This window comes from Schistocerca cancellata, chromosome 6 (genome assembly GCF_023864275.1).
Source record: "Schistocerca cancellata isolate TAMUIC-IGC-003103 chromosome 6, iqSchCanc2.1, whole genome shotgun sequence".
NCBI lineage: Eukaryota > Metazoa > Arthropoda > Insecta > Orthoptera > Acrididae > Schistocerca > Schistocerca cancellata.
In genome coordinates, this window is record NC_064631.1 from 367,750,966 (window position 1) to 367,774,922 (window position 23,957).

The 23,957-nt window shown below is 43.0% G+C and overlaps 1 protein-coding gene across 2 annotated transcripts in view; it reads left to right on the forward strand.

Annotated features, from left to right (window-relative positions):
• Nucleotides 1-23,957, forward strand: part of LOC126191543 (uncharacterized) — a 513,913-nt gene that overhangs the window by 213,676 nt on the left and 276,280 nt on the right. The window lies entirely within an intron of this gene.

Below are 23,957 nucleotides of genomic sequence, written 5' to 3' on the forward strand. Positions count from 1 at the left end.
TTATGTAGAACAGGTGGCGGAAAGAAATCGAGGAAACTTTCGCGCTTAATGCAGTGCTTGGAGACTAACATCTCAGAGAAAGGAAGTACAAAGTAATATTCGAGCTTCAGCTGCCGAAATGCATTTTGATAATATTCTTTTGAATGGTGCTGCCGCCATTTGACTGTAATACTTTTCTATTTTATTGTATACGATCCAGATTCCAGACTTAGATCGTTTCCAAGTACAAAAACTTATTTATGTGTCAAAAGACACCAAACTAGTATGAAATTCAAGTCCTTGTTGAAAAATCGTATCTGGTCATACAGGCAGAAGTGAGAACATCTATAAAACACCTAAATATATTGCAGTCTTACATTTCCCGGCATAGATGTTATATGAAACTGCTAGCCTATAGCGTGGCGCGTGTGTGTTTATTCGTTAGCAGCTAAATAGAAGCTAGATACCATACCATCCAGTCGAAAATTTTAACATGAAAAGAATTGCAACAAGCACTGGAATCGAGCTCGAGTCTTCTAACGCAGAACTCTATCCACTGCGTCAACAGGGCGGCTCAGCTAGAGTATTGAATGAAAATATTTGTCGTTCATGTGACATTGTTGCCAGATTGCCTTTCCTTTACATTAATTTTCTATCGAATACATAAACTAAACTCTGTCCGAACAGGCCTTGGCGGCCCAACGATACCGAGCGACAGTAGTGTCATCCTCTGACCACAGGCGTCACTGGATGCGGATACGAAGGGGCATGTGGTCAGCACACCGCTCTCCCGGAGCCGCTAGTTCCCAATCAAGCACCGCCTCAATTGGCGTCATGAGGGCTGATTGCACCCCGCTTGTCAACAGTGCTCGGCAGACCGGACGATCACCCATTCAGGTGCTAGCCAAGCCCGACAGCGCTCAACTTCGGTGATATGACGAGAACCAGTGTTAGTAATGCGGCAAGGCCGTTGGTCCATCGAACACATACACGTCAATAAATTTTGTCACAGACCTGGTTGTGATGTTAGTATAGAAGAATTCGAGTTGTGACGTCCGAGGTCGCCAATTTTGACCCACCCTGTGTGTGTGTGTGTGTGTGTTCAAATGGTTCTGAGCACTATGGGAATTAACATCTGAGGTCACCAGTCCCCTAGAACTTAGAACTACTTAAACCTAACTAACCTAAGGACATCACACACATCCATGCCGAGGCATGATTTGAACCTGCGACCGTAGCAGTCGCGCGGTTCCGGACTGAAGCGCCTAGAAACGCTCGGCCACAGCAACCGGCTGTGTGTGTGTGTGTGTGTGTGTGTGTGTGTGTGTGTGTGTGTGTGTGTGTGTGTAAGACGTCGTCCAGAACTACTGGCTTTAATCATTTCGTGTCAGAACTTCTCGAGAGCCACCCAAAATTAAGTACCGTTTGCAATCGTGGACAATTAACATATTACCTATATTATGCCGATTGTCAGCATAACTTAGGGAAGCAACTTTTCCGCGATCCGACCTCGGGTGGATGTCCTTGCATCGCGCGTCTGACACCTACTACCGGCAGCGCCTCCAGAAGTCTCTGTAACAAACCAAAATAAACACACAAGTACCACTGAGTACCACGTCTCTTACGCCTTAAATACGCTGAGGTAACAAAGGTCATGGGTTAGCTATATGCACATATAGAGATGGCGATAGTATCGCGCACACAAGGTATAAAAGGGCAGTGCGTTGGCAGAGCTGTCATTTGTACTCAGTTTATTCTTATGATAAGATTTCCGACATGATTATGGCCGTACGGGAATGGTAATTGGAGCTAGACGCATTGGACATTCTATTTCCGAAATCGAAGGGTATTTAATATTCCGAGATCCACATGATCGAGAGTGTACCGAGAATACCAAATGTCAGGCACTACCTCTCACCGCGGACAACGCAGTGGCCTACGGTCCTCACTTAACTATCGAGGGCAGCGGCGTTTGCGTAAGTTGTCAATGCTAACAGACAAGCAACACTGCGGGAAATAACCGCATATATCAATGTAGGATGTACGACGGACGTATCCGTAAGGACAGTGCCGCGAAATTCGGCGTTAATGGGGTATGGCAGCAAACGTCCGTTGCGAGTGCCTTTGCTAACAGCACAAAATCGGCTGCAGCGCCTCTCATGGGCTCGTGACCATAACGGTTCCTAGACGACTGGAAAACCGTGGCCTGGCCGATGAGTCCCGATTTCAGCAGTTAAGAGCTGATAGTAGGGTGCAGACCCCACAAACCTATGGACCCAAATTGTCAACAAGGCACTGTGCAAGCTGGTGGTGGCTCGATTGTGATGTGGGCTGTGTTTACATTGATCATTGCCTACGAATGGTTATGTTCGGCTACTTGCCGACCATTTGCAGCCATTCGTGGACTTCATATCCAGAAACAGCTATAGAATTTTTATGGATGACAAGCACCATGTTACCTAGCCACACCCGTTCGCGATTGGTTTGAAGAACATTGTGGAGAATTCGAGCTAATGATTGCCACCCAGATCGCCCGATGTGAATCCCATCGAACATTCATGGGATGTAATCGAGAGGTCAGTTCGTGCAAAAAATCCTACACCGGCAACATTTTCGCAGTTATGACTGACTGTAGAGGCAGCATCGCTCAGTATTTCTGCAGGGTATTTCCAACAAACTGTTGAGTTCATGCCACGTTCAGTTGCTGCACTATGCCAGACAAAAGGAGGTCTGTCACGATATTAGGAGGTATCCCATGACTCTGTTCACCTCAGTGTGTGTGACAGTAATTGCATAGCAGTGAACTTGTATTTTATTTTTCTATGCTGCTTTGAAGTGCACAGGGCCCAACGAAACAGATAATTTACTGTGAAAGAGTGTCATGCTGTGCCTAATCGTCTTGTTTGAAAATGGAACACGACCAAACAAATTTATGATGATATCTATAGTCCTTTCGGTGGTAACTGTCGTTCGTCGTGCACTATTAAGAATTCGCTTGCTGCATTTAAATCAGGGTATTTCAGCATTGAAGATAAAGAGCGTCCCGGGAGGCCAACTTAATCCACAGTTCCGGAAGCCAATAGATTCATTCCGTGATCCGGGATGATCGCATGAGAACTGCTAAAAAAGATAGCAGAGGCCCCGAGAATATTCCGAGGACAGGTGGGTCATTTTATTCGTGAGACTTTGGACATGAGAAACCTCTCAGAAAAATACAATATTGCAGTGTCTGTGTTATTTTGATTACGATGCAAAGTTGCTTTGGGCATGCACGCATGTACGAAGGAACAGGTACCAATATCGCATTTCTCTGCCGACACCGGGCAAGCGACTTTCAAGTACAGCGTCTGACCTGTACGGGAATAAACATAATGTATGTACGAGTTCAGGTCGCAGACGCATGGTTGACGACATATGAAAGTTTGGGACTGCCCGTGAGTTGTGCACGGATAGCCAAGTGGTAAGACGACCTCTCGGGATTAGCGGGAAATCCGGGTTCGATTATCGGTCAGGCACAAAATTTCACTGTAGTCATTCCATTCTACAGCTAATGGTTGTCCTTCTTCGTAAACGCGAATATGTTTGATGTATCTCAGAAAAGTGGTTTCCCAAATGTCTCTATGCATAACAAAAGCGTGAACATGTGATTGCTTCACAGTCCATTTTGGTCGGGATTCCGTATGATTTTGGGATCGTCTCGTTACCATGGCTGAATCCCTGGATATATATATTCTTGATCCACAGGGCAAAGAACAGCCCAAAGAATGGAGACAGTGCATCTCCACGTCCAAAGAAGTTCGAGACACAAATACCAGCGGACAAGTTGCTCGCATCCGTCTTTAAGGATAAAGATGGACTCCTACTTATTTAGTACATACAACATGATGAAACCATCACGCCAAATTACTATGTTGAGCTTCTCGACAAAATGAAGCAACAGTTGGTCTATAAGTGCCGAGGAGAGTTGAGAAAAGAAATCTTGTTTCTGCAGGACAACGTCCCGCCACACAAAGCGGCCATCACACAGGGAAATTTCGCAGAGCTTCGCTTTGAAATTCTCAAATATCCACCCTGTTCACAAGACTTGACCCGCCTCAGACTACAATATATTTCCAAATCTTAAAAAACATCTTAGGGGAAGACGATTTCTGAACACTGAGGAAGGAAAAAAGTCTACAGATGAGTTGTTTTCAGCACAACCTGTTTTTCTATCTGGCACAAAGATGTCATAAATGTGTTGTATTCTAGGGGGAATACTTCCTTTTCTTTAGCGTTTGTCCCGCCTGGTGGCAGGGTCCGCTGAGTGGATTCGCTGCCTCCATTTTGTTCGAGTGTGGACCATATCTGGATGAATATTTACATCATTTAGGTCGTTGTGCAGAGTGGCGCTCCATCACTTCCTTAGTCATCTCTTGGGTCTGTTTCCCATGACGTCCACTGTGTATGAAGCCTTGTGTATGCAGTGGTATCGTCCTGTGCACGCACCACATGTCCAAACCATCGCAGACGTCTTTCTCGCATTTTCTCTGGATCGGTGCGACCCCGAAACGTTTCCTCATAGTGTCGTTCGAAACGTCGTCCGGTCGAGTGGTGCCACCTGTCCATCTAAGCTTCGTAGTCTCTATGACCCCCAGTCGTCGCTCTGCCTCTTTTGTAGCTCCCCAACACTCGGTGCTGTGGAGAGCAACAGGACGTATGACAGTCCGATATACCTTTGACGTGAGATGAACCTTAATCCAACGATCAGAGGTGACACCTGTTGTCATTCGCCATTTCATCCATGCTGTCTGTAGGTTGACCATCACTAGACATTGTAGAATCGAGATAACCAAACTTAGATACTTTTGGTAGATATTCTCCGTGAATTTTGGTGATCCAAACTTCTCGTAGCTCTGTACTCAGATTTCTTTTTGTTGAGCCACAGGCTATACCGCTCAAGTCGGTCGTTCCGCTCTTGTGTTTGGTGCTGGAGCCAATACGACATCATCAACACACAGCAGTGGCCATGGTAGTGAGCTGTGCCGGTCTGATGTGACAGTGTCCATCACAAGAATAAACAGCAGTGGTGATAAGGCCGAGCCTTGGTGGATACCTGCTGTGATGCGAAAGCCATTTGATGCTCCTGCAGCCTCTTGGACAGAGTTCCTCGGTTCCTGTATACAGAAGCCGTACCCAGTGAACAAAGTACTCTGGAATGCCATGTTCTCGAACACTAGCCAGATTAGATCATATGGTACCTGATAGAAAGCCTTTTCGAGATTTAGAAAAGCAAAGTGCAGTGGCTTGTCCTTTTCGCGATATTTTTCAACCAGCAGCCTCGCAGCATGGACTGCGTAAGGTGTGCCTCAATTTTTTCACAAATCCCATATGGTTCCTTGTGATTAGTTGAGAATGCTTTCAAAGATCTTCATCGTGTGGCACAGTAATCTCATCGGGCGGTAATTAGAACACTCAGCTGGACTTCCTCTCTTTTAGAAGATTGGTACAGTAATGCACTGCTGCCAGTCTGTTGCTATTTTACCTTCTCTGATAATCTCGTTGAAAAGATCTATTAGCCAACCTGCTCATTCCATTGTTCAGGATACCATAATTCAGCTGGGAGGTCATCAGGACAAGAAGGTTGCCCTCTCTTCAACTAGTTCTGCAAGTTTCGCAGGAGAGCTTCTGTGAAGTTTCGAAAGGAGGTACTGGCGGAAGTAAAGCTGTGTTGACGGGGCGTGAGTCGTGCTTCGGTAGCTCAGATGGTAGAGCACTTGCCAGCGAAAGACAAAGGTCCCGAGTCCGAGTCTCGATCCGGCACACAGTTTTAATCTGCCAGGAAGTTTCTCGGGGTAGTTTACGTCTATCTTCAAGATTCTTCCAGTTCAGTTCGTTCAATATCTTTGTGACACACACACGGATCAGACAAACCTGTGACCATTCGTGCTGTCCTTCTCTGTATAAGTTCAATATCCCCTTTTATTTCTATTTGGTAGGGGTCCCACACAACATTCCGGTCGCACGAGTGATTTGTAAGCAGTCTCCTTTGTAGACTGATTGCACTTCCCCAGTATTCTACCAATAAACCGAAGTCTACCATCTGCTTCACCCACGACTAAGCTTATGTGATCATTCCACATGAGCTGGCCGATTCCAACTGTGACACATTGATACTATAGTCATAGCACACAACTTTTTTTTTTTTCGTTTGGTGAAGTGCAAAATTTTACATTTCTAAACATTCAGAGCAAGTTGCCAATCTCTGCACCACTGCCGGCTGGTGTGGCCGTGCGGTTCTAGGCGCTTCAGCCTAGAACCGCGTGACCGCTACGGTCGCAGGTTCGAATCCTGCCTCGGGCATGGATGTGTATGATGTCCTTAGCTTAGTTAGGTTTAAGTAGTTCTAAGTTCTAGGGGACTGATGACCTCAGAAGTTAAGTCCCATAGTGCTCAGAGCCATTTGAACCATTTTTCTGTACCATTTTGAAATCTTATCAAGATCTGACTGAATATTTATGCAGCTTCTTTCAGATAGTACTTCATTATAGATAACTGCTTCACATGCAAAAAAACTTGAGGTTATATTAATGTTGTCTGTTAAGCCATTAATTTACAAGACGAACAGCAACAGTCCCAACACACTTCCCTGGGGCACACCCGAAGTTACTTGAACATCTGACGAAGACTCTCCATCCAAGATAACGTGTTGCATCCTCCCTATCAAAAAGTCCCTACTCCAGTCACAAGTTTCATTTGATATACTATATGATCGTACTTTTGACAAATAGCGTAGGTGTGGTACTGAGTCAAATGCTTTTCGGAAATAAAGAAATACTGCATCTACTTGGTTGCCTTGATCCAAAGCTTTCAGTATGTGATGTGAGAAAACTGCGAATTTGGTTCCACATGATCGACGTTTTCAGAATTCATTATGGTTGGCAGTGAGGAGGCCATTCTGTTCAAGATACCTCATTATATTTGAGCTCAGCAGTTTAGAATGTTAATAACACCAGAGTAGTCAGCATTTTGTGTACTATAACATGACGAAAAGTTTTTCTATGGAATGTTAGTGACGTCCGCATTGCGTGGGACAATAGATGTTTATGTCTGAGATCACGCCCCGTTTAAAATAATCTTGATTCCCGAGTTTGCAACTCAGTCGATATTATTTTTTCGCACAATATTTCGACATCTTTCCTGGCCGTCTTCACGCGTCTCAACGGCAAAGACGATTACTCGGTCTTTGAACTCCAAACTGTCGAACTATCGTGAGAAAATTGAAACACCAGCTCATCTGCAAACTCTGGAAGCTGGATAATTTCTTGTTTCTCCGATAAGTGCTTCATTTGCTACAGGAAGGTCCTACTCCGAGAGACTCACTAAAGGCAGAATGTGCTGCATTGCTTTAAATTCTGCTTCGTCGCCTCGGGGGGAGAGTTAGGAGGCGAAGGGGACTGTGGACAGAGAGACAAACAAGTGTCTTTAAACAACTTGATCCTTTCTTAAAGTAGATTAAGTCCCTGTATCAGTCAAAGAGTGGAGAAATTGTAGAATTTCATTTGTGTCAGTGAAGGAGTTGGTTGCTCTGAGGCAGACCATAACGAACATTACCTACTCGGGGCTACTGAAGGCGACCTCATTCAGTACTGTGACTTTTGTTCGTCAACAACGACTACAACCGCCGGAAAAAAGTATAGTCAGAGAATTCTAGAGTACTAAAATCGTACTAAGGTAATGTATTTTGTATAACGTAGGAGATAATGTGTACAGACTTGCCATATTTCCTATCTTATTTCGGTCTACAACATTATCTGTATGTCAGTTATCTTTTACATGGTCACTTGACGTGATCATTCAGTGCAAGAAGCAATCTATAATTTTGTATTGTAGTCTTCTTTTGAAAACAAATTTATTTGTCAAGATTATTAGTTTCGTCAATATGTATTGCCATCCTCAGATCCACAAAACAGGGCAGAGGTAGTTGCATCGTGCAATGCTTACACTACTCTGCCACATGAGAACTATACAGTATGCCTCGAATTTTTTATGCATGCATGCATGCATTCATGCGTAATACCAGTTATGTTCTTCCAGAAAAACACGTTTTCATTCTAAAACATAAAACCACGAACTTGTAATAACAACCTTAACTGCTGCTGCTTTGCTACAGTTAAATAGAATATACGCGTACACCAAACAACTAAATTAATTAAATTGCTAAATAATTAATATTGGATGGGTTGGTTAGTTAACGCTTTGTAACATAGCTGGTGGGAAAAGATGAAACATACAAAAGGAAAAAGGGATCTGTGCTTTGTGCTACAATATCCGAAAGCTAATCAACGTAATAGCGTTAACTGCAAATTTCTCTCTTGGAAAGCAGCTTTTCACATTGAGGTCTTTAGCAAAGAGCTACGGCTGAGTTGAGTATAATCCTGGGCTACTGAACACATCGCGGTTGCTGAAAGAAACAGCGTCTCCTATTATTTCGTTAAAACCACGGTGGTGTGTGGATCGAGATTTGGAGATATAACATAATGAATTACAGTCCATCGCGATAATTGATTTTTCCGTCGCTGCCTGGTAGAAGAACTTCATACTTGTTAGTGAAAAGCACAAAATTGTGTATGTTCTCTAGTACAAAATTATTTAGTTCAACGACTTTGATTTATGTGGCTATTAGCAGACTACTGTATAACTGTGTATCGTCGTGAAAGAGGTGAGAGTGCTGGTAAACAACACTGGGAACCTTATTACACACAGAGAGTGCCGTAAAAAACAGAGTAAATATCATCTTTGACCATGCAATAGTAATATACATGAAGCGCCAAAGAAACTGGTATAGGCACGTGCATTCAAATACAGAGATAAGCTGCGGTCGGCAACGCCTACATAAGACAACAAGTGTCTGGCGCAATTGTTAGATCGGTTACTGTTGCTAAAATGGCAGGTTATCGAGATATAAGTGAGCTAAAACGTGGTGTTAAAGTCGGCGCACGAGCTATCGGACACAGCTTCTCCGAGGTAGCGAGGCATTTTCCTGTACGTCCGTTTCAGGAGTGTACCGTGAATATCAGGGATCCGGTAAAAAATCAAATCTCCGACATCGCTGCGACGGGGAAAAGACCCTGCAAGAAGGGGACCAACGACGACTGAAAATCGTTCAACGTGACCGAAGTGCAACCCTTCCGCAAATTGCTGTAGATTTCAATGGTGGGCCATCAAGTAGTGTCATCATGTGAACCATTCAATGAAACATCGTCGATATGGGCATTCGCAGCCGAAGGCTCACTCGTGTACCCTTGATGGCCGCACGGCACAAAGCTTTACGCTTCGGCTGCGCCCATCAACACCGACATGGACTGTTGATGACTGAAAACATGTTGCCTCGTCGGATGAGTCTCGTTTCAAATTGTATCGAGCGGACGGACATCTACGGATATGGAGACAACCTCATGTATCCATGGACCCTGCATGTCAGCAGGTGACTGTTCAAGCTGGCGGGGGCTCTGTAATGGTGTGGGGTGTGTGCAGTTGGAGTGATATGGGACCACTGAAACGTCTAGATTTGACTCTGACAGGTGACACGTACGTAAGCATCCTGTCTGATCACCTGCATCCATTCATGTCCATTGTGCATTCCGACGGACTTGGGCAATTTCAGCAGGACAATGTGACACCCCACACGTGCAGAATTCCTACAGAGCGGCTCCAGGAACACTCTTCTGAGTTTAAACACTTCCGTTGGCCATCAGACTCCCCAGACATAAGCATTATTGAGCGTATATGGGATGCATTGCAACGTGCTGTTCAGAAGAGATCTCCACCCCTTCGTACTCTTACGGATCTATGGACAGCCCTGCAGGGTTTGTGGTGTCAGTTCCCTCCAGCACTACTTCAGACATTAGTAGAGTCCATGCCACGTCGTATTGCGGCACTTCTGCGTGCTCTCAGGAGTCCTACACGATATCTACATCTACATCTACATCCATACTCAGCAAGCCACCTGACGGTGTGTGGCGAAGGGTACCTTGAGTACCTCTATCGGTTCTCCCTTCTATTCCAGTCTCGTATTGTTCGTGGAAAGAAGGATTGTCGGTATGCCTCTGTGTGGGCTCTAATCTCTCTAATTTTATCCGATTGGTCTCTTCGCGAGATATACGTAGGAGGGAGCAATATACAGCTTGACTCTTCAGTGAAGGTATGTTCTCGAAACTTCACCAAAAGCCCGTACCGAGCTACTGAGCGTCTCTCCTGCAGAGTCTTCCACTGGAGTTTATCTATCATCTCCGTAACGCTTTCGCGATTACTAAATGATCCTGTAACGAAGCGCGCTGCTCTCCGTTGGATCTTCTCTATATCTTCTATCAACCCTATCTGGTACGGATCCCACACTGCTGAGCAGTATTCAAGCAGTGGGCGAACAAGTGTACTGTAACCTACTTCCTTTGTTTTCGGATTGCATTTCCTTAGGATTCTTCCAATGAATCTCAGTCTGGCATCTGCTTTACCGACGATCAACATTATATGATCATTCCATTTTAAATCACTCCTAATGCGTACTCCCAGATAATTTATGGTATTAACTGCTTCCAGTTGCTGACCTGCTATTTTGTAGCTAAATGATAAAGGATCTATCTTTCTGTGTATTCTCAGCACATTACACTTGTCTGCATTGAGATTCAATTGCCATTCCCTGCACCATGCGTCAATTCGCTGCAGATCCTCCTGCATTTCAGTACAATTTTCCATTGTTACAACCTCTCGATACACCACAGCATCATCTGCAAAAAGCCTCAGTGAACTTCCGATGTCATCCACCAGGTCATTTATGTATATTGTGAATAGCAACGGTCCTATGACACTCCCCTGCGGCACACCTGAAATCACTCTTACTTCGGAAGACTTCTCTCCATTGAGAATGACATGCTGCGTCCTGTTATCTAGGAACTCCTCAATCCAATCACACAATTGGTCTGATAGTCCATATGCTCTTACTTTGTTCATTAAACGACTGTGGGGAACTGTATCGAACGCCTTGCGGAAGTCAAGAAACACGGCATCTACCTGTGAACCCGTGTCTATGGCCCTCTGAGTCTCGTGGACGAATAGCGCGGGCTGGGTTTCACATGACCGTCTTTTTAGAAACCCATGCTGATTCCTACAGAGTAGATTTCTAGTCTCCAGAAAAGTCATTATACTCGAACACAATACGTGTTCCAAAATTCTACAACTGATCGACGTTAGAGATATAGGTCTATAGTTCTGCACATCTGTTCGACGTCCCTTCTTGAAAACGGGGATGACCTGTGCCCTTTTCCAATCCTTTGGAACGCTACGCTCTTCTAGAGACCTACGGTACACCGCTGCAAGAAGGGGGGCAAGTTCCTTCGCGTACTCTGTGTAAAATTGAACTGGTATCCTATCAGGTCCAGAGGCCTTTCCGCTTTTGAGCGATTTTAATTGTTTCTCTATCCCTCTGTCGTCTATTTCGATATCTACCATTTTGTCATCTGTGCGACAATCTAGAGAAGGAACTACAGTGCAATCTTCCTCTGTGAAACAACTTTGGAAAAAGACATTTAGTATTTCGGCCTTTAGTCTGTCATCCTCTGTTTCAGTACCATTTTGGTCACAGAGTGTCTGGACATTTTGTTTTGATCCACCTACCGCTTTGACATAAGACCAAAATTTCTTAGGATTTTCTGCCAAGTCAGTACATTGAACTTTACTTTCGAATTCATTGAACGCCTCTCGCATAGCCCTCCTCACACTACATTTCGCTTCGCGTAATTTTTGTTTGGCTGCAAGGCTTTGGCTATGTTTATGTTTGCTGTGAAGTTCCCTTTGCTTCCGCAGCAGTTTTCTAACTCGGTTGTTGTACCACGGTGGCTCTTTTCCATCTCTTACGATCTTGCTTGGCACATACTCATCTAACGCATTATGTACGACGGTTTTGAACTTTGTCCACTGATCCTCAACACTATCTGTACTTGAGACAAAACTTTTGTGTTGAGCCAACAGGTACTCTGAAATCTGCTTTTTGTCACTTTTTCTAAACAGAAAAATCTTCCTAACTTTTTAATATTCCTATTTACGGCTGAAATCATCGATGCCGTAACCGCTTTATATCGCTGATTCCCTGTTCTGCGTTAACTTTTTCAAATAGTTCGGGTCTGTTTGTCACCAGAAGGTCTAATATGTTATCGTCACGAGTCGGTTCTCTGTTTAACTGCTCAAGGTAGTTTTCAGATAAAGCACTTAAAAAAATTTCACTGGATTCTTTGTCCCTGCCACCCGTTATGAACGTCTGAGTCTCCCAGTCTATATCCGGCAAATTAAAATCTCCACCCAGAACTATAACATGGTGGGGAAATATTAGGCAGGTGTATCAGTTTCTTTTGCTCTTCAGTGTAAATGCTTGGTGCTGAAGTTATAGAGCATGAATAGCGAAAATATAGTAAACGATAAACTTTTTTCCTTTCGTTATTTTGTGGGGGTGTTGGCGAGAAAAAATTTCGGTAAGGTTTCAAATTGTGTGTAATGTTTGTTGGAAGTCGCTAAGTGTTCTCGTTCCCAAATAAATAGTAAATAAATGTGAAGGTAAAATACAAAAAAACCTGTGTGTGTGTATGTGTGTGTGTGTGTGTGTGTGTGTGTGTGTGTTTGAGAGAGAGAGTTCCCTTTACACTTGTTTAATGTTTAGTTTCATCATCCTGGGTTATGTTAGTATTTCACTGTCGAAGGTGAGACTTATTCCGTTTTCACGCCACGCACTCGGTGTTTAATTTATTTTTCAAATTTGTTCACCAGCAGTGTACTCAGACAACGATAGTGAGTGATGGCGACCTTGGAAGCCAAAGCCACATAAATGAAACACTATCTGATTAAAAGTGCCGGGACACATCTATGCAGTGCGGAATCGATCACTAGAAGTCATGAGAAGCGGAACCGCCAGTATAAAAAATAGGTAGGGACTATCTTCTTGTCAGAAGAGAACCAGTGCCACAGAATGGGTCGACCGGGAGAGCCCAGAGACTTCGAACATGGATGTCAGCTGCATAACAGAGCCGTGAGAGACCTTTCAACCCTAGGTAGCCAAACCGACTTTTGGTGATGTGACCGTGAGGTGGAAATGTGAAGAAACAACAACATGCAGCCGGCCGCTGTAACCGAGCGGTTCTAGGCGCTTCAGTCCGGAACCGCGCTGTTGCTACGGTCGCAGATTCTAATCCTGCCTCGGGCATGGATGTGTGTGACGTCCTTAGGTTAGTTAGGTTTAAGTAGTTCTAAGTTCTATGGGACTGATGACCTCAGACATTAAGTCCCATAGTGCTTTGAGCCATTTGAACCAACAGGCAGATCTCATATACCGACGGACAGAGATAGTCGAGCATTGTGGAGGGTGGTTGTAAAATATCGTATGTAATCTGCGGAAGGAATTACTCGCGTGTACCAAAGTGCTACCAGCAGTCCAGCTAGCCTATTGACTGTGTGTAGGAAGTTAAAAAGAATGGGGACAATTCTCGAGCAACTATTAGCAAGCCACACGTTTGTGTAGTCAGTGCAAAGGGTCTGTTCTGTAGCAATCCGATGGAAGGGTTTGTGTTTGGCGAATGGCTGGAGAACGTAACCTGGCGTCATTTATAGTGCCAACAGCCAGGTACGGAGATGTGTTGTTGGGAGTGCTTTTCGTCGGTAGGGTGTGCTTCCCGTATTGCTTAAGAAAATGTTAGATGCGAAAGGATATGATCACATTTGAGAGCACTGTGTGCTGCGTACAGTAGGTGGACTGTGCTGAGACGATGATTGTTCTTATCAACATGACAATGCACCTTTTCATAAAGCAGCATCTGTTAGGCAATGGTTCGTGGATAATATCGTTTCTGAAATGGACTGGCCTGGACAGTCCTGACCTAAAACCTTGAAACGTCCCCTTTGAAAAATTATACAAGACTGTGCTTAAACTGACACAATATTTTTTAGCGCAACGCAATCTGACTTTCAGAAATCCCTACAAAGGAATGGCCTGTACCTTTCACAGATCACTTACCTCACCAAAAATCTTCGTTACTCGAACTACTGCAATACAGCGAGCGCCACTACTGCCAGCTAAATAAAAGATTCAAACTACTGAAGTCACTAACTACTGATAGACATAGTTAGCAATTGAAAGATTTTAATAGAGAACAAACAATGTATTTACCTTAATAATCATAATATATATGCCATCCAGTCTTACAAATTTCAAATCTCCGCCATTTCTCTCCCCACATCCACCACTGCTGGCGGCTCACCTCTTACTGCGCAACGCTACGCGCTGTTCACATCCAGCAGCCGCTGCCCAACACTACAATGGCAGACAACAATGCAAACTAGCCACAGACTGCACACAGCACAGCCAGTGATTTTCATACCGAGCGCTACGTAACGTTGCCGATAAGAAAACATAAACAGCCTACTTACAACCTATGGAACACTTTTGGGATTAGTCACAACGTCCACTTCACCCCAGACACCAGAGTGGCTGCCATTCCTCCACGGACATTCAGATACCTCATTGAAAGTGACCCCGACAGAGTTCAAGCAGTCATAAATGAGAAGTGGGGACACATGCCAAATTAATGTCCACTAATAGATGTCGGGATGCTTTTGATTAGGCAGGGTACTTTTGCACAGCCATAATTCTGTGCTTTCACGTATAAAAAGAGTCGACCTCTCAACCATTGCAGTGTCTAACAGAACATCAGATACAGACCAGCCTCTTTCGTGTTATATAGAGAATCATTTGTGCTGAATTTGTCGTTGCCATTGATGACAAGGGCTGACTGGTGGTGAGCTGGAAGCGAGGCTGAGCAGTGAGTAGGGAACAGAGCAGAGGGGTGAGGGGGCAGAGGCTGGGCTGCGGCCCCCGCCGTGCCTCCGCCCCCCCATCCCATCCCCCCGGTGTTCCCGCGCTTTGGCGCTGCCGCCCCCGCCAGCTCTCTCGTTTGACCGGCGCCTTTTACCTCATTAGCCTTTCGGCGCGGCACGCCCCGTGTTTATTCACGGAGCGGCCTTATACTTTGAGCACAGCTTCAGGAATCAATATCGACACGCGGCGTTTGGCCGCTGTGTGCTACATCCGCCTCCCGCAGCCTCTGCTGGGGCGTCCACCTGTGCCGTGCCAGCGCTCACCGGCCACCAGCAGCAGCGGTAAACAGCTGCAACAGGAGCGGGGCACAGTGGGGCAACTACTACTTCTGTTTACTTGGAGAAGAGTAACTATTTAATAAAAATGAATTTATAATACACCACGTTTTTATATTGGACTAAAAAGTATAAAATTATTTCTCTAAGCCCATACAGACAGATTCGTAACCCCATACAGATAGTTCTGATAATTTTTAATAGTTGTGAAAATACATGTAATATTTAAAATAAACAAACTTGGGGCGCATGCAAAAGATAATAGTATCGAGGAGAACTATTCATACATCAATTAGTAAACAGTGTAAAATAGTAAGAAGATGAGCTATTCACGCATAATTGATGTGTTGCATGTGCCCGACGTTTTTCGTTTTAAATCTTATGGGTTTTTTCATAGCTATTAAGGATTCACAGTCACAAACTTTTAGGACTATCAGTATGCGGCTAGGAGATTTATTTTATACCTTACAATCTAACTTAGAAACTTGAAATACTAAAAATTCGTTTTTATTTCAGTGATTATTTTATGTTTTTAGTCTTCTGTATGTGAAACTTTTCAATCGATTTCAAACGTTTTAACGAGATTAAGCGGAGACATGTGGTAAATTTCAGGTTTATTTCAGTTTCTCTTCAGCTAAATTTACCACGTGGAATACTAAAAATTCATTTTTATTTCAGTAATTATTTTATGTCTTTTAGTCTTCTATATGTGAAATTTTTCAATCGATTTCAAACGTTTTAACGAGATTAAGCGGAGACATGTGGTAAATTTCAGGTTTATTTCAATTTCTCTTCAACTGAATGTACCACTATATTTCTTCCTCCTACGTAGACATCGCAAAAAGCCCGTCAAGCTAAAAATTAGGGAGATTCGAGCTCACACGGAGGCTTACCAGCAATCGTTCTTCCCGCGAACCATACACCACTGGAACCGGAAAAGGGGGAAATAACAGCGGTACACAAAGCACCCTCTACCACACACCAGACAACAAAACTAGCTAATATTGCTCTGTCATCCAGTTCCGAGGTATATTAAAAAATTCAGTTCTGTAGCTTATTAGGAAGTTAGTTTAAAAACAATAGGCAAATTTTGTACCACACAGACAGACGGAGAAGAAAGCAATATCCATCTCCTTTTGCCTACTCTCTCTGTTCTGCCATACCCATCGCTCAAATTCCGCCTGGAACGGATTCAAATACGACCCTCACGATCCTTCAGGGGATAAAAAAAATTGTTCAAATGGCTCTTAGCACTATGGGACTTAACATCTGAGGTCATCAGTCCCCTAGAACTTAGAACTACTTAAACCTAACTAACCTAAGGACATCACACACATCCATGCCCGAGGCAGGATTCGAACTTGCAACCGTAGCGGTCGCGCGGTTCCACGCTGAAGCGCCTAGAACCGCTCAGCCACCACGGCCGGCTTCAGGGGATCAAATATCTCATGTGTTACCAACCCTTTTTCACCCCCATTCCTACATCAATTGCAAAATCTGAACTGAAAGAGAGACAGACATATTCCATCACACTTACTGATGATCTCAAACCAACATGTGGGTCTGCAATAAACTGGAATTAGGAAATGAGGAAATGTAGGGTAACTCCAACAGAGACGGCCCATCTTTTTTTAAATGCGATACAAGGACGTCCCAACCATCTTATAATAATTAAAACGACACATAGTTACAGGAAAGATTCCTGAAAAGTGTCAACTAGGACACTAGCTTAAAAAAATAATGAAAAAAGTTTGTTACTGGTCCATCTAACCTGGACCATCCGTGTGAGATGGGTCAGTGATTACTAGGTAACAAATTCAAAACAGTCTGTGAATCTATACAATGTTTTATTGTTTACAACAGGCAATAAATCGTACAAAACAGTGAAAGTAAAGAAATAAGCCTCTGGTCGCCGACAGAAGTCTTTCCAGAGCCCTTCACCGTTCAAACTGGTAACTTTTAAATATTATGACACTCAGCAAAATTTAAAATTTGTTTGCATCTCAACTTTACCACATGCGACACAAATGTTATCGAATTTATTTTGTGCAGCTTTCATGCAACCAAAAGCTGCAGATACATTTGAGCCTATCAGCTTTGCTGGTCGAGCAATAGTAGTCTTCCCCACAGCCTGCACGAACATTCTCGTCACAGTCTTCACTGCCACCCAAGTTGGGATCAGAGTCTTCTGAGCTACAGGTGTGGCTCCTACAGTTCTCCGCTGATGGAGCTTTCCGCTTCTTCACTTTTCGCCTCGCCATCTCCTTGTTTTTTCTCTTAGCCCTTTTGGTTTTGTCAGTTTGTAGTTTAATGTTTTCCCTAAAACTTAAAATTCTAGGAACACTTGTAGCAGCACCTGCTGGCGTGATTTCTCTTTCACCACCACGACCGAAGAGGTTTTATTTAGGATGCCTTGAAAACTGTTTGAAAGAGACTGCTAGGTTTTCCACTGATGATAGGAGGTGCTTGTTTCAGTGTTGATTCTTCTTGTGATGGTCTTCGGTAGTGAGATACGCATACTCTGAAATAGTTACTATCCCAGTTGTCCTAAATTCAGACACTTCATTCGCTACTATTGCTGCTCTCGTCCAAGCAGCTCCCAATAATTCTCCGAATTGAAGCTTTATTATTATGTGCCAGGGTTATTGTAGATGACTGGAACAAACAGCGCACAAGAGGCTGCAGGAAGTGGGTCGTATGATTTGACAGACTTAAGAGTATATCGTCATTAGCCTCTGCACACACTAACATGTCCATCATTGAGCCGCGGGAGGCATGCCAAAATAAGGACGTCGTTTCCACCTGGTTTCCTTGGAAGAAAATGATCTCTAGCCAAGCATAAAATATATAGGAAGTCACATAGGCTGACTTGTCGTTCATTACAACTTGTGACCCAGGTGGCATCCCGTCAGTAAACTCTTGTTTCGTATTCTTCCCCTTGAAAACAGAAAGACAAACAAAAAACTATATAAAAGTAAATTGTTAAGCTCCCTTCACCACTGAAACTAGCAAGAACTGAAATTTTTTCGCGCTTCTCGCCACTAGAAATAGTGCTCACATTTTTTGAGTCTCTCTTCGCTATTACTTGCCTGGGTTTATTATTCAGCTGTAAACCACTCTCATTTGCATTAAAAATGTCACCTGATTTCCCGACTAAATCACTGTCCCGGAGGATTCTCTCCAGCATGGTGAAATACTTTTCTACTGTTTTCTTATTCATCCTTGCAGCTCTGTTTATCGACACACCTTCAGGATTTCTAACTGATAACGTGGGGTTGTGTGCGAAGGAACTTTCAAGCCAGTCGTAACCAGCTTTCTGGCGATTCTTATTAAAGTTATGGGTAATTTTGAGGCTTTCAGCTAATTTGGAAGCCATCAATCGATCTGTGCCTCCGGTAGGAGTAAAACCAGTAGACTGCAATTTTATTCTATGCCGCACCATTTTTTCCTCAGTGTCTTCCCCAAGAATAATTGCTAGTTCAAGACGAACCTTCAACACATTGTCGGATTTTAATCTTCTTTTTAGTGTGGTTGACGGTATCTAGTAATGTCTGGAAGCCGCATTGACACCCATTACTCCCTTCTTCACAGCACTGTAAGCCTTCTGCAGAGTTTCTTCCCTCTAACTTCGCCTTACGGAACCTGACATTCTTTCATAACGTGCCGGCATTTTATTGCACAAAGAAGAACATAGCAAATTTAGTAAGAACCTGTATTTGTATTTAGGCATTTACAGTGAGAAGTTCAGGAGGATGATTGTACATTACAACACTAATTTGTACCAAACTATGATAGTTAAATGGCTCTGAGCACTAGGGGACTTAACATCTGAGGTCATCAGTCTCCTAGAACTTAGAGCTGCTTAAAACTAACTAATCTAAGGACATGACACACATCCATGCCCGAGGCAGGATTCGAACCTGCGACCGTAGCAGCCGCGCGGTTCTGGACTGAAGCGCCTAGAATCGCTCGGCCACCGCGGCCGGCTATAATAGTTAAATCAGCAGTTATATTAACTGTCTAATTTTAAAAATAAAAGTTTATTTAATATAATTCAACTACAAACAAGAATTAAAATAAAAGAGTAGTTCTAAATAAAAACTATTAAAAACACAAAGAACGTGAAAGCGCTAATTTTACTTATGTTCTTTGTAGTGTTATTTTTGAAGTTATAATAGTTAAAGGTGGTGCTCCAAACCACACTTTTGCATAACAGTACTGAATAGCTCGGCCAGTCTAGTGGTCCACCTCTCCCGAGTTTCCGGGAGAGATGGACCAGGCCGTCATGGCCGCCCTGTTACAAGGGACGCTACTAACCTCACAGCTAGGGTCGTAAGGAACGTGACTGAACGAATACTGGACGCTAGTGAGGCTATGCAACATGATGCTGGTGTGGAAAACTTTATTGGAGATGAAGAGAAAATTTCCACGTACCTGAATTCACATTTACGCAGTTTATCGACAAAAAGCGTGCGGAAAAAGAACGGGTTAAAAACACAAGGCGCGCTTATCTCGCCCACGTTGCTGGAAGACCGCCGGTGGCGTATTCAAACGAATTAGTTAGGAACAAACGTGCTGGCCCATCTCACCTAGTCCTCCATCTCTCCCGGAATTGCCCTATCGTAGCTTAACCATCCAATAACAAAAACGTCGTCTCTCAAGCTTTTACAACCTGAGTACCTATTGCATCGTTTTGACAGCTGGAAGATTAATGTACCAAAGTAACCAATCGCATGCGATAACCACCGTATAATCCTAAAGTTAAGGGTTAGCGTATATATCTAAACCAATTAAAATGAGAGTACACTGGTAATATAAGTAGAAACACTGAATATACCGCCTTGTCAAAAATCTACCAAACACCAGCATATGCCTTATGAATGATTAAAGCATTTTATATTGTAAACTGGTTGTAAGTTTATACGGACTCTGCTCCAAAAATTCGGAATGAAACAGGGCTAAATTCAAAGGTAAGTGTTATTGACTTGTGCTCTATTGACGACCATTGACACGAAAACGCCCAGAGCTGCAATTTCAGATGAAAATATTGAAATATTCATGATCGATTGGCCGTTAAAAAGTATATAAAACAGCTACACCAGAGACAGATCGGAAGAAAGATAACGGTATATTTAGCATAGAACAATTTTCTATGAGATCGCTTTCAGCATTCATTCGACAACAAATTTTTCAGTAATGTTTGTATCGTTTCACAAAGAATCAATTGATTATGTGCGCCGATTTGTTCTGTGGAAGAGATGTCGATGTACAGCATCGCGCCAGACAAAAAACAGCACTCGAAGTGGGCGCTACTACAGTAAATCGCTCGAAATTAATTTCATCTCCTGAAGGGGCTGTGGCAATTCTCAGAAAAACGTTTCAGAAAATGCACTGATGTAGAAGACGACTTCGTCGAAAAATAAGCGAGTCTGATTGCTTATAAATCAATGTCTCCCGGTGCCCAGCCGTTAACTTTTCACCTTGCTTTCCTAGAAGAAGCTGCGGAAAATACTAGGGTGAGAAAATAAGATAAACACAGACATAATATACACATAGCTCACGCGATTTTCCCACACCCCCACTCACCATCCCAATTCTTTAAAGAATCAAACTCTATTTTAAGAAAAGCTAAATTTTCGTGCATCTCAAAGCTTATGATCTCTTGAAATATAAATTGTACAATGATATAATTTTGCAGGTACGTTCAGTGGTAGATCATTTACGTGGATACTGTCTGGAAAATGTATTTCGAGAAAAATTAGTGTTAATCCTTGATGATGATGATGATGATGAGTCCCATACTCCTTTACAGAGCGTAGGGGAGCGACGCGGGAGACCCGCGCCGCCTTACTAGGCAAGGTCCTAGTGGAGGTGGTTTGCCATTGCCTTCCTCCGACTGTTAAAAACATACATATTGTAAAAATAAGTGTGTGTGTGTGTGTGTGTGTGTGTGTGTGTGTGTGTTCCACATCTCCTCGTAAACCACTGGAGCCATCTCAACGAAATTTGGTACATGTACATCTTACTGTCAAGCGACAAGTGCTGTGGGGCCAAGAACCACCTGCCTATCAAAAGGATGGAATGCGAGTGAAACAGTAGCGTAGTCAGCGACACGTGAATTCCCAGGCTTCATTTATCCAGTATTTGAGAATGATAGCACGTAGCGAATTGCAACAAACTTTACACATAATTTCGAATAACGATAATAATAATAATAATAATAGTAACAGCGAATTTTTTTTCTCGCTGACAACCCCTACAGAATGATGAAAGGAAAAGTACTTACCGCTTACTACTTTTCCGCTGTTCATGCAGTAAAAGCACCACATGAAACACAATGCTATAATTCATTATTTCTTTTCTGCCAACTGCATTCGCAACAGAATTTTGCGGATACTACGCACATTTACAACTGAATATAAGTGTAAAATTATATCATTGTATGATACATAGGTTACGAGATACGACGACATAAACAATGAGACGCGTGAAAAACTGTCACACCTTGGGTGACGTTTAAATTTATTACTTCTTTGCTACTAACTCTATTCGCAGTAATTTTCGCTGACAGTATCCACATATGCTGCTGAATGTACCTGAATATTAAATAATTGTACGACACATAGACCAGAAGATATGACGTCATAAAGATGAAGCATAAGGCCAGACAACATTGTGTGGTACGGGCGTGGACGCACGGCAATAAACAAATACCTGGACGACGCAGGGTTTCTCCGCCAGTAGGCAATAAACTACGCCACGCCTGATGCTGAAGTTATAGAGCATGAATAGCGAAAATATAGTAAACGATAATTTTTTTCCTTTCGTTATTTTGTGGGGGTGTCAGCGAGAAAAAATTTCAACAAGGTTTGAAATTTTGTGTAATGTTTGTCGGAAGTCGCCAAGTGCTCTCGTTCCCAAATAATGGATGAATAAAATCTGAGTAATCTGCGCGGCGTGAGTTGCACTGCCTGAAGATTTTACATAGTCTCTAACTATAATACTTGTGTTATTGTATCAAACCTTTAGCGTAAGATTATACCTCTTAATGCGTAGGTTACGACAGTATCTTCAATTTTTAAATTCGGCCAGTAATTAGTGAAAGATAGAATATCAAATTATATCAAATTATTATCCACCTGTTGGCCGCCAGATAGGCAACCTCTAGAGGACTGACACTATTTTAGCCATTTAGTAATACAGATGTGGAGCAACCGTGATTTTTATGGGGTTTTATCGTGCTATTACGTGATGCTGATGGTCCATGTGACTGCACTGTTAGCCATTCTCGTACTGAGCCCGCACTGTTGATCTGTATGTATCATTGTCATAGTCCAGTTCAGTGTTCCACTGCTTCACTGACACTCTTCAATTCTCCAATCCGTAAAGTTCCGTTCCTAGTGATTCCTGTGATGTATATTGAGTGCATAATATTTGGGAAGCTTATCCAATAATGTTCAAGTGTGCCCGCTTGCCTAAAAGGTGGAAGTTACTGAAGAAAACACTACACCCAGTCACACATTTTGTTGACTGGCTTATTTTGGCTAACTAGTTATCCGGCCCGCGGAAGAAATTCGTGAGAGAGATCATGGCGCTTGCGTTGTATCCCGCTCGAGACGCATTTTCAGATATTCGCCTTTCTGATGTTCGCAGTATTCCGGCTCTGTTTTTGTATGTCACTGCCGATATATGCTAAACTCAAGCGACTGAGACTTTCAAACTTCTCAAAATTAACAAACAAGTGATGACTCAATTTATTTAATGTTACAGAAACAGCTCATACCTATACGGTCCGTCATCAAAAGTATTTTTGGACAAATGTGTTAAAAATTCTTGCTTATAGTGTTTCTGGGCATTAACACAATAAGTTTTAAAACCTCTAATGACCTACCTGTGGCCAAAAATCGCGAAGTTACTCCTAATTGCTTGTCGACTGAGATTACCAATTTCATTGCCGTATTTTTTTTTTTTTTTTTTTTTTTCGTTTTAACATCAGTAAATAATTCATGCCCATTGTGGACGTGTTACATCGCTGTAATTGTTGAAATTGAAGGTAATTTATAATGAATTAGCTACAACTCATTGCTTCTACTATTAGCGTTAATTTTTCCATGATGACATTTCAAGATGCCTGGCATCACGTCTTCAGAAGTTTAAATTTATTTTCGCATCTTGAACGTTGTGCTTTATGAAAAGCGTTGCAGAAATTTGTAACTGAAGCTTTTAACGTAGCTAGTGTAAAACAATGTAAGTAAAGAAATAATTTTCACGATGCTTAAACAAATATGAACATCTGGAGATTGGGAACATAAAATGTGCAGTTTCAGAAACGCGGGTTTTGAGCCACATTTTGACGGCGCGGCGTGTCGGGGAAGGGGAGCCATTGATATGGGTGCATAGCCCCATATGCGTTGACGGCACGGACGCTATAGTTCTGACTTTATGCGTTAGGAACGTTGCTGCCGCATCACGTAACAAGGCAGCCCTCGAGTTGGGAATCAGGTCCGCGGATCAACACAGGTTGCCCATGTCTGCTTTGCAGCATAGGGGTTTGGTTCATTGTTATGGAGCAATCTGAGTATGGGGCTGACGATAGACAAGATGGCGGACTCGTGTTGAGCACATGCTCCACAGCAATGATGCAAACCCCTGCGTGGTAAAATATCGAGTAAAGCTTTTCCTCAAGACAAAAATGTGACATTTGCGCAATAAATTCTCACTGCCGTATGACGATCGGCCGTGGGCCGAAACTAGCCAGGGCAGAATAAACCATTCATTAAAAAATTATGGATGGTTGCACTTTTTCTTCA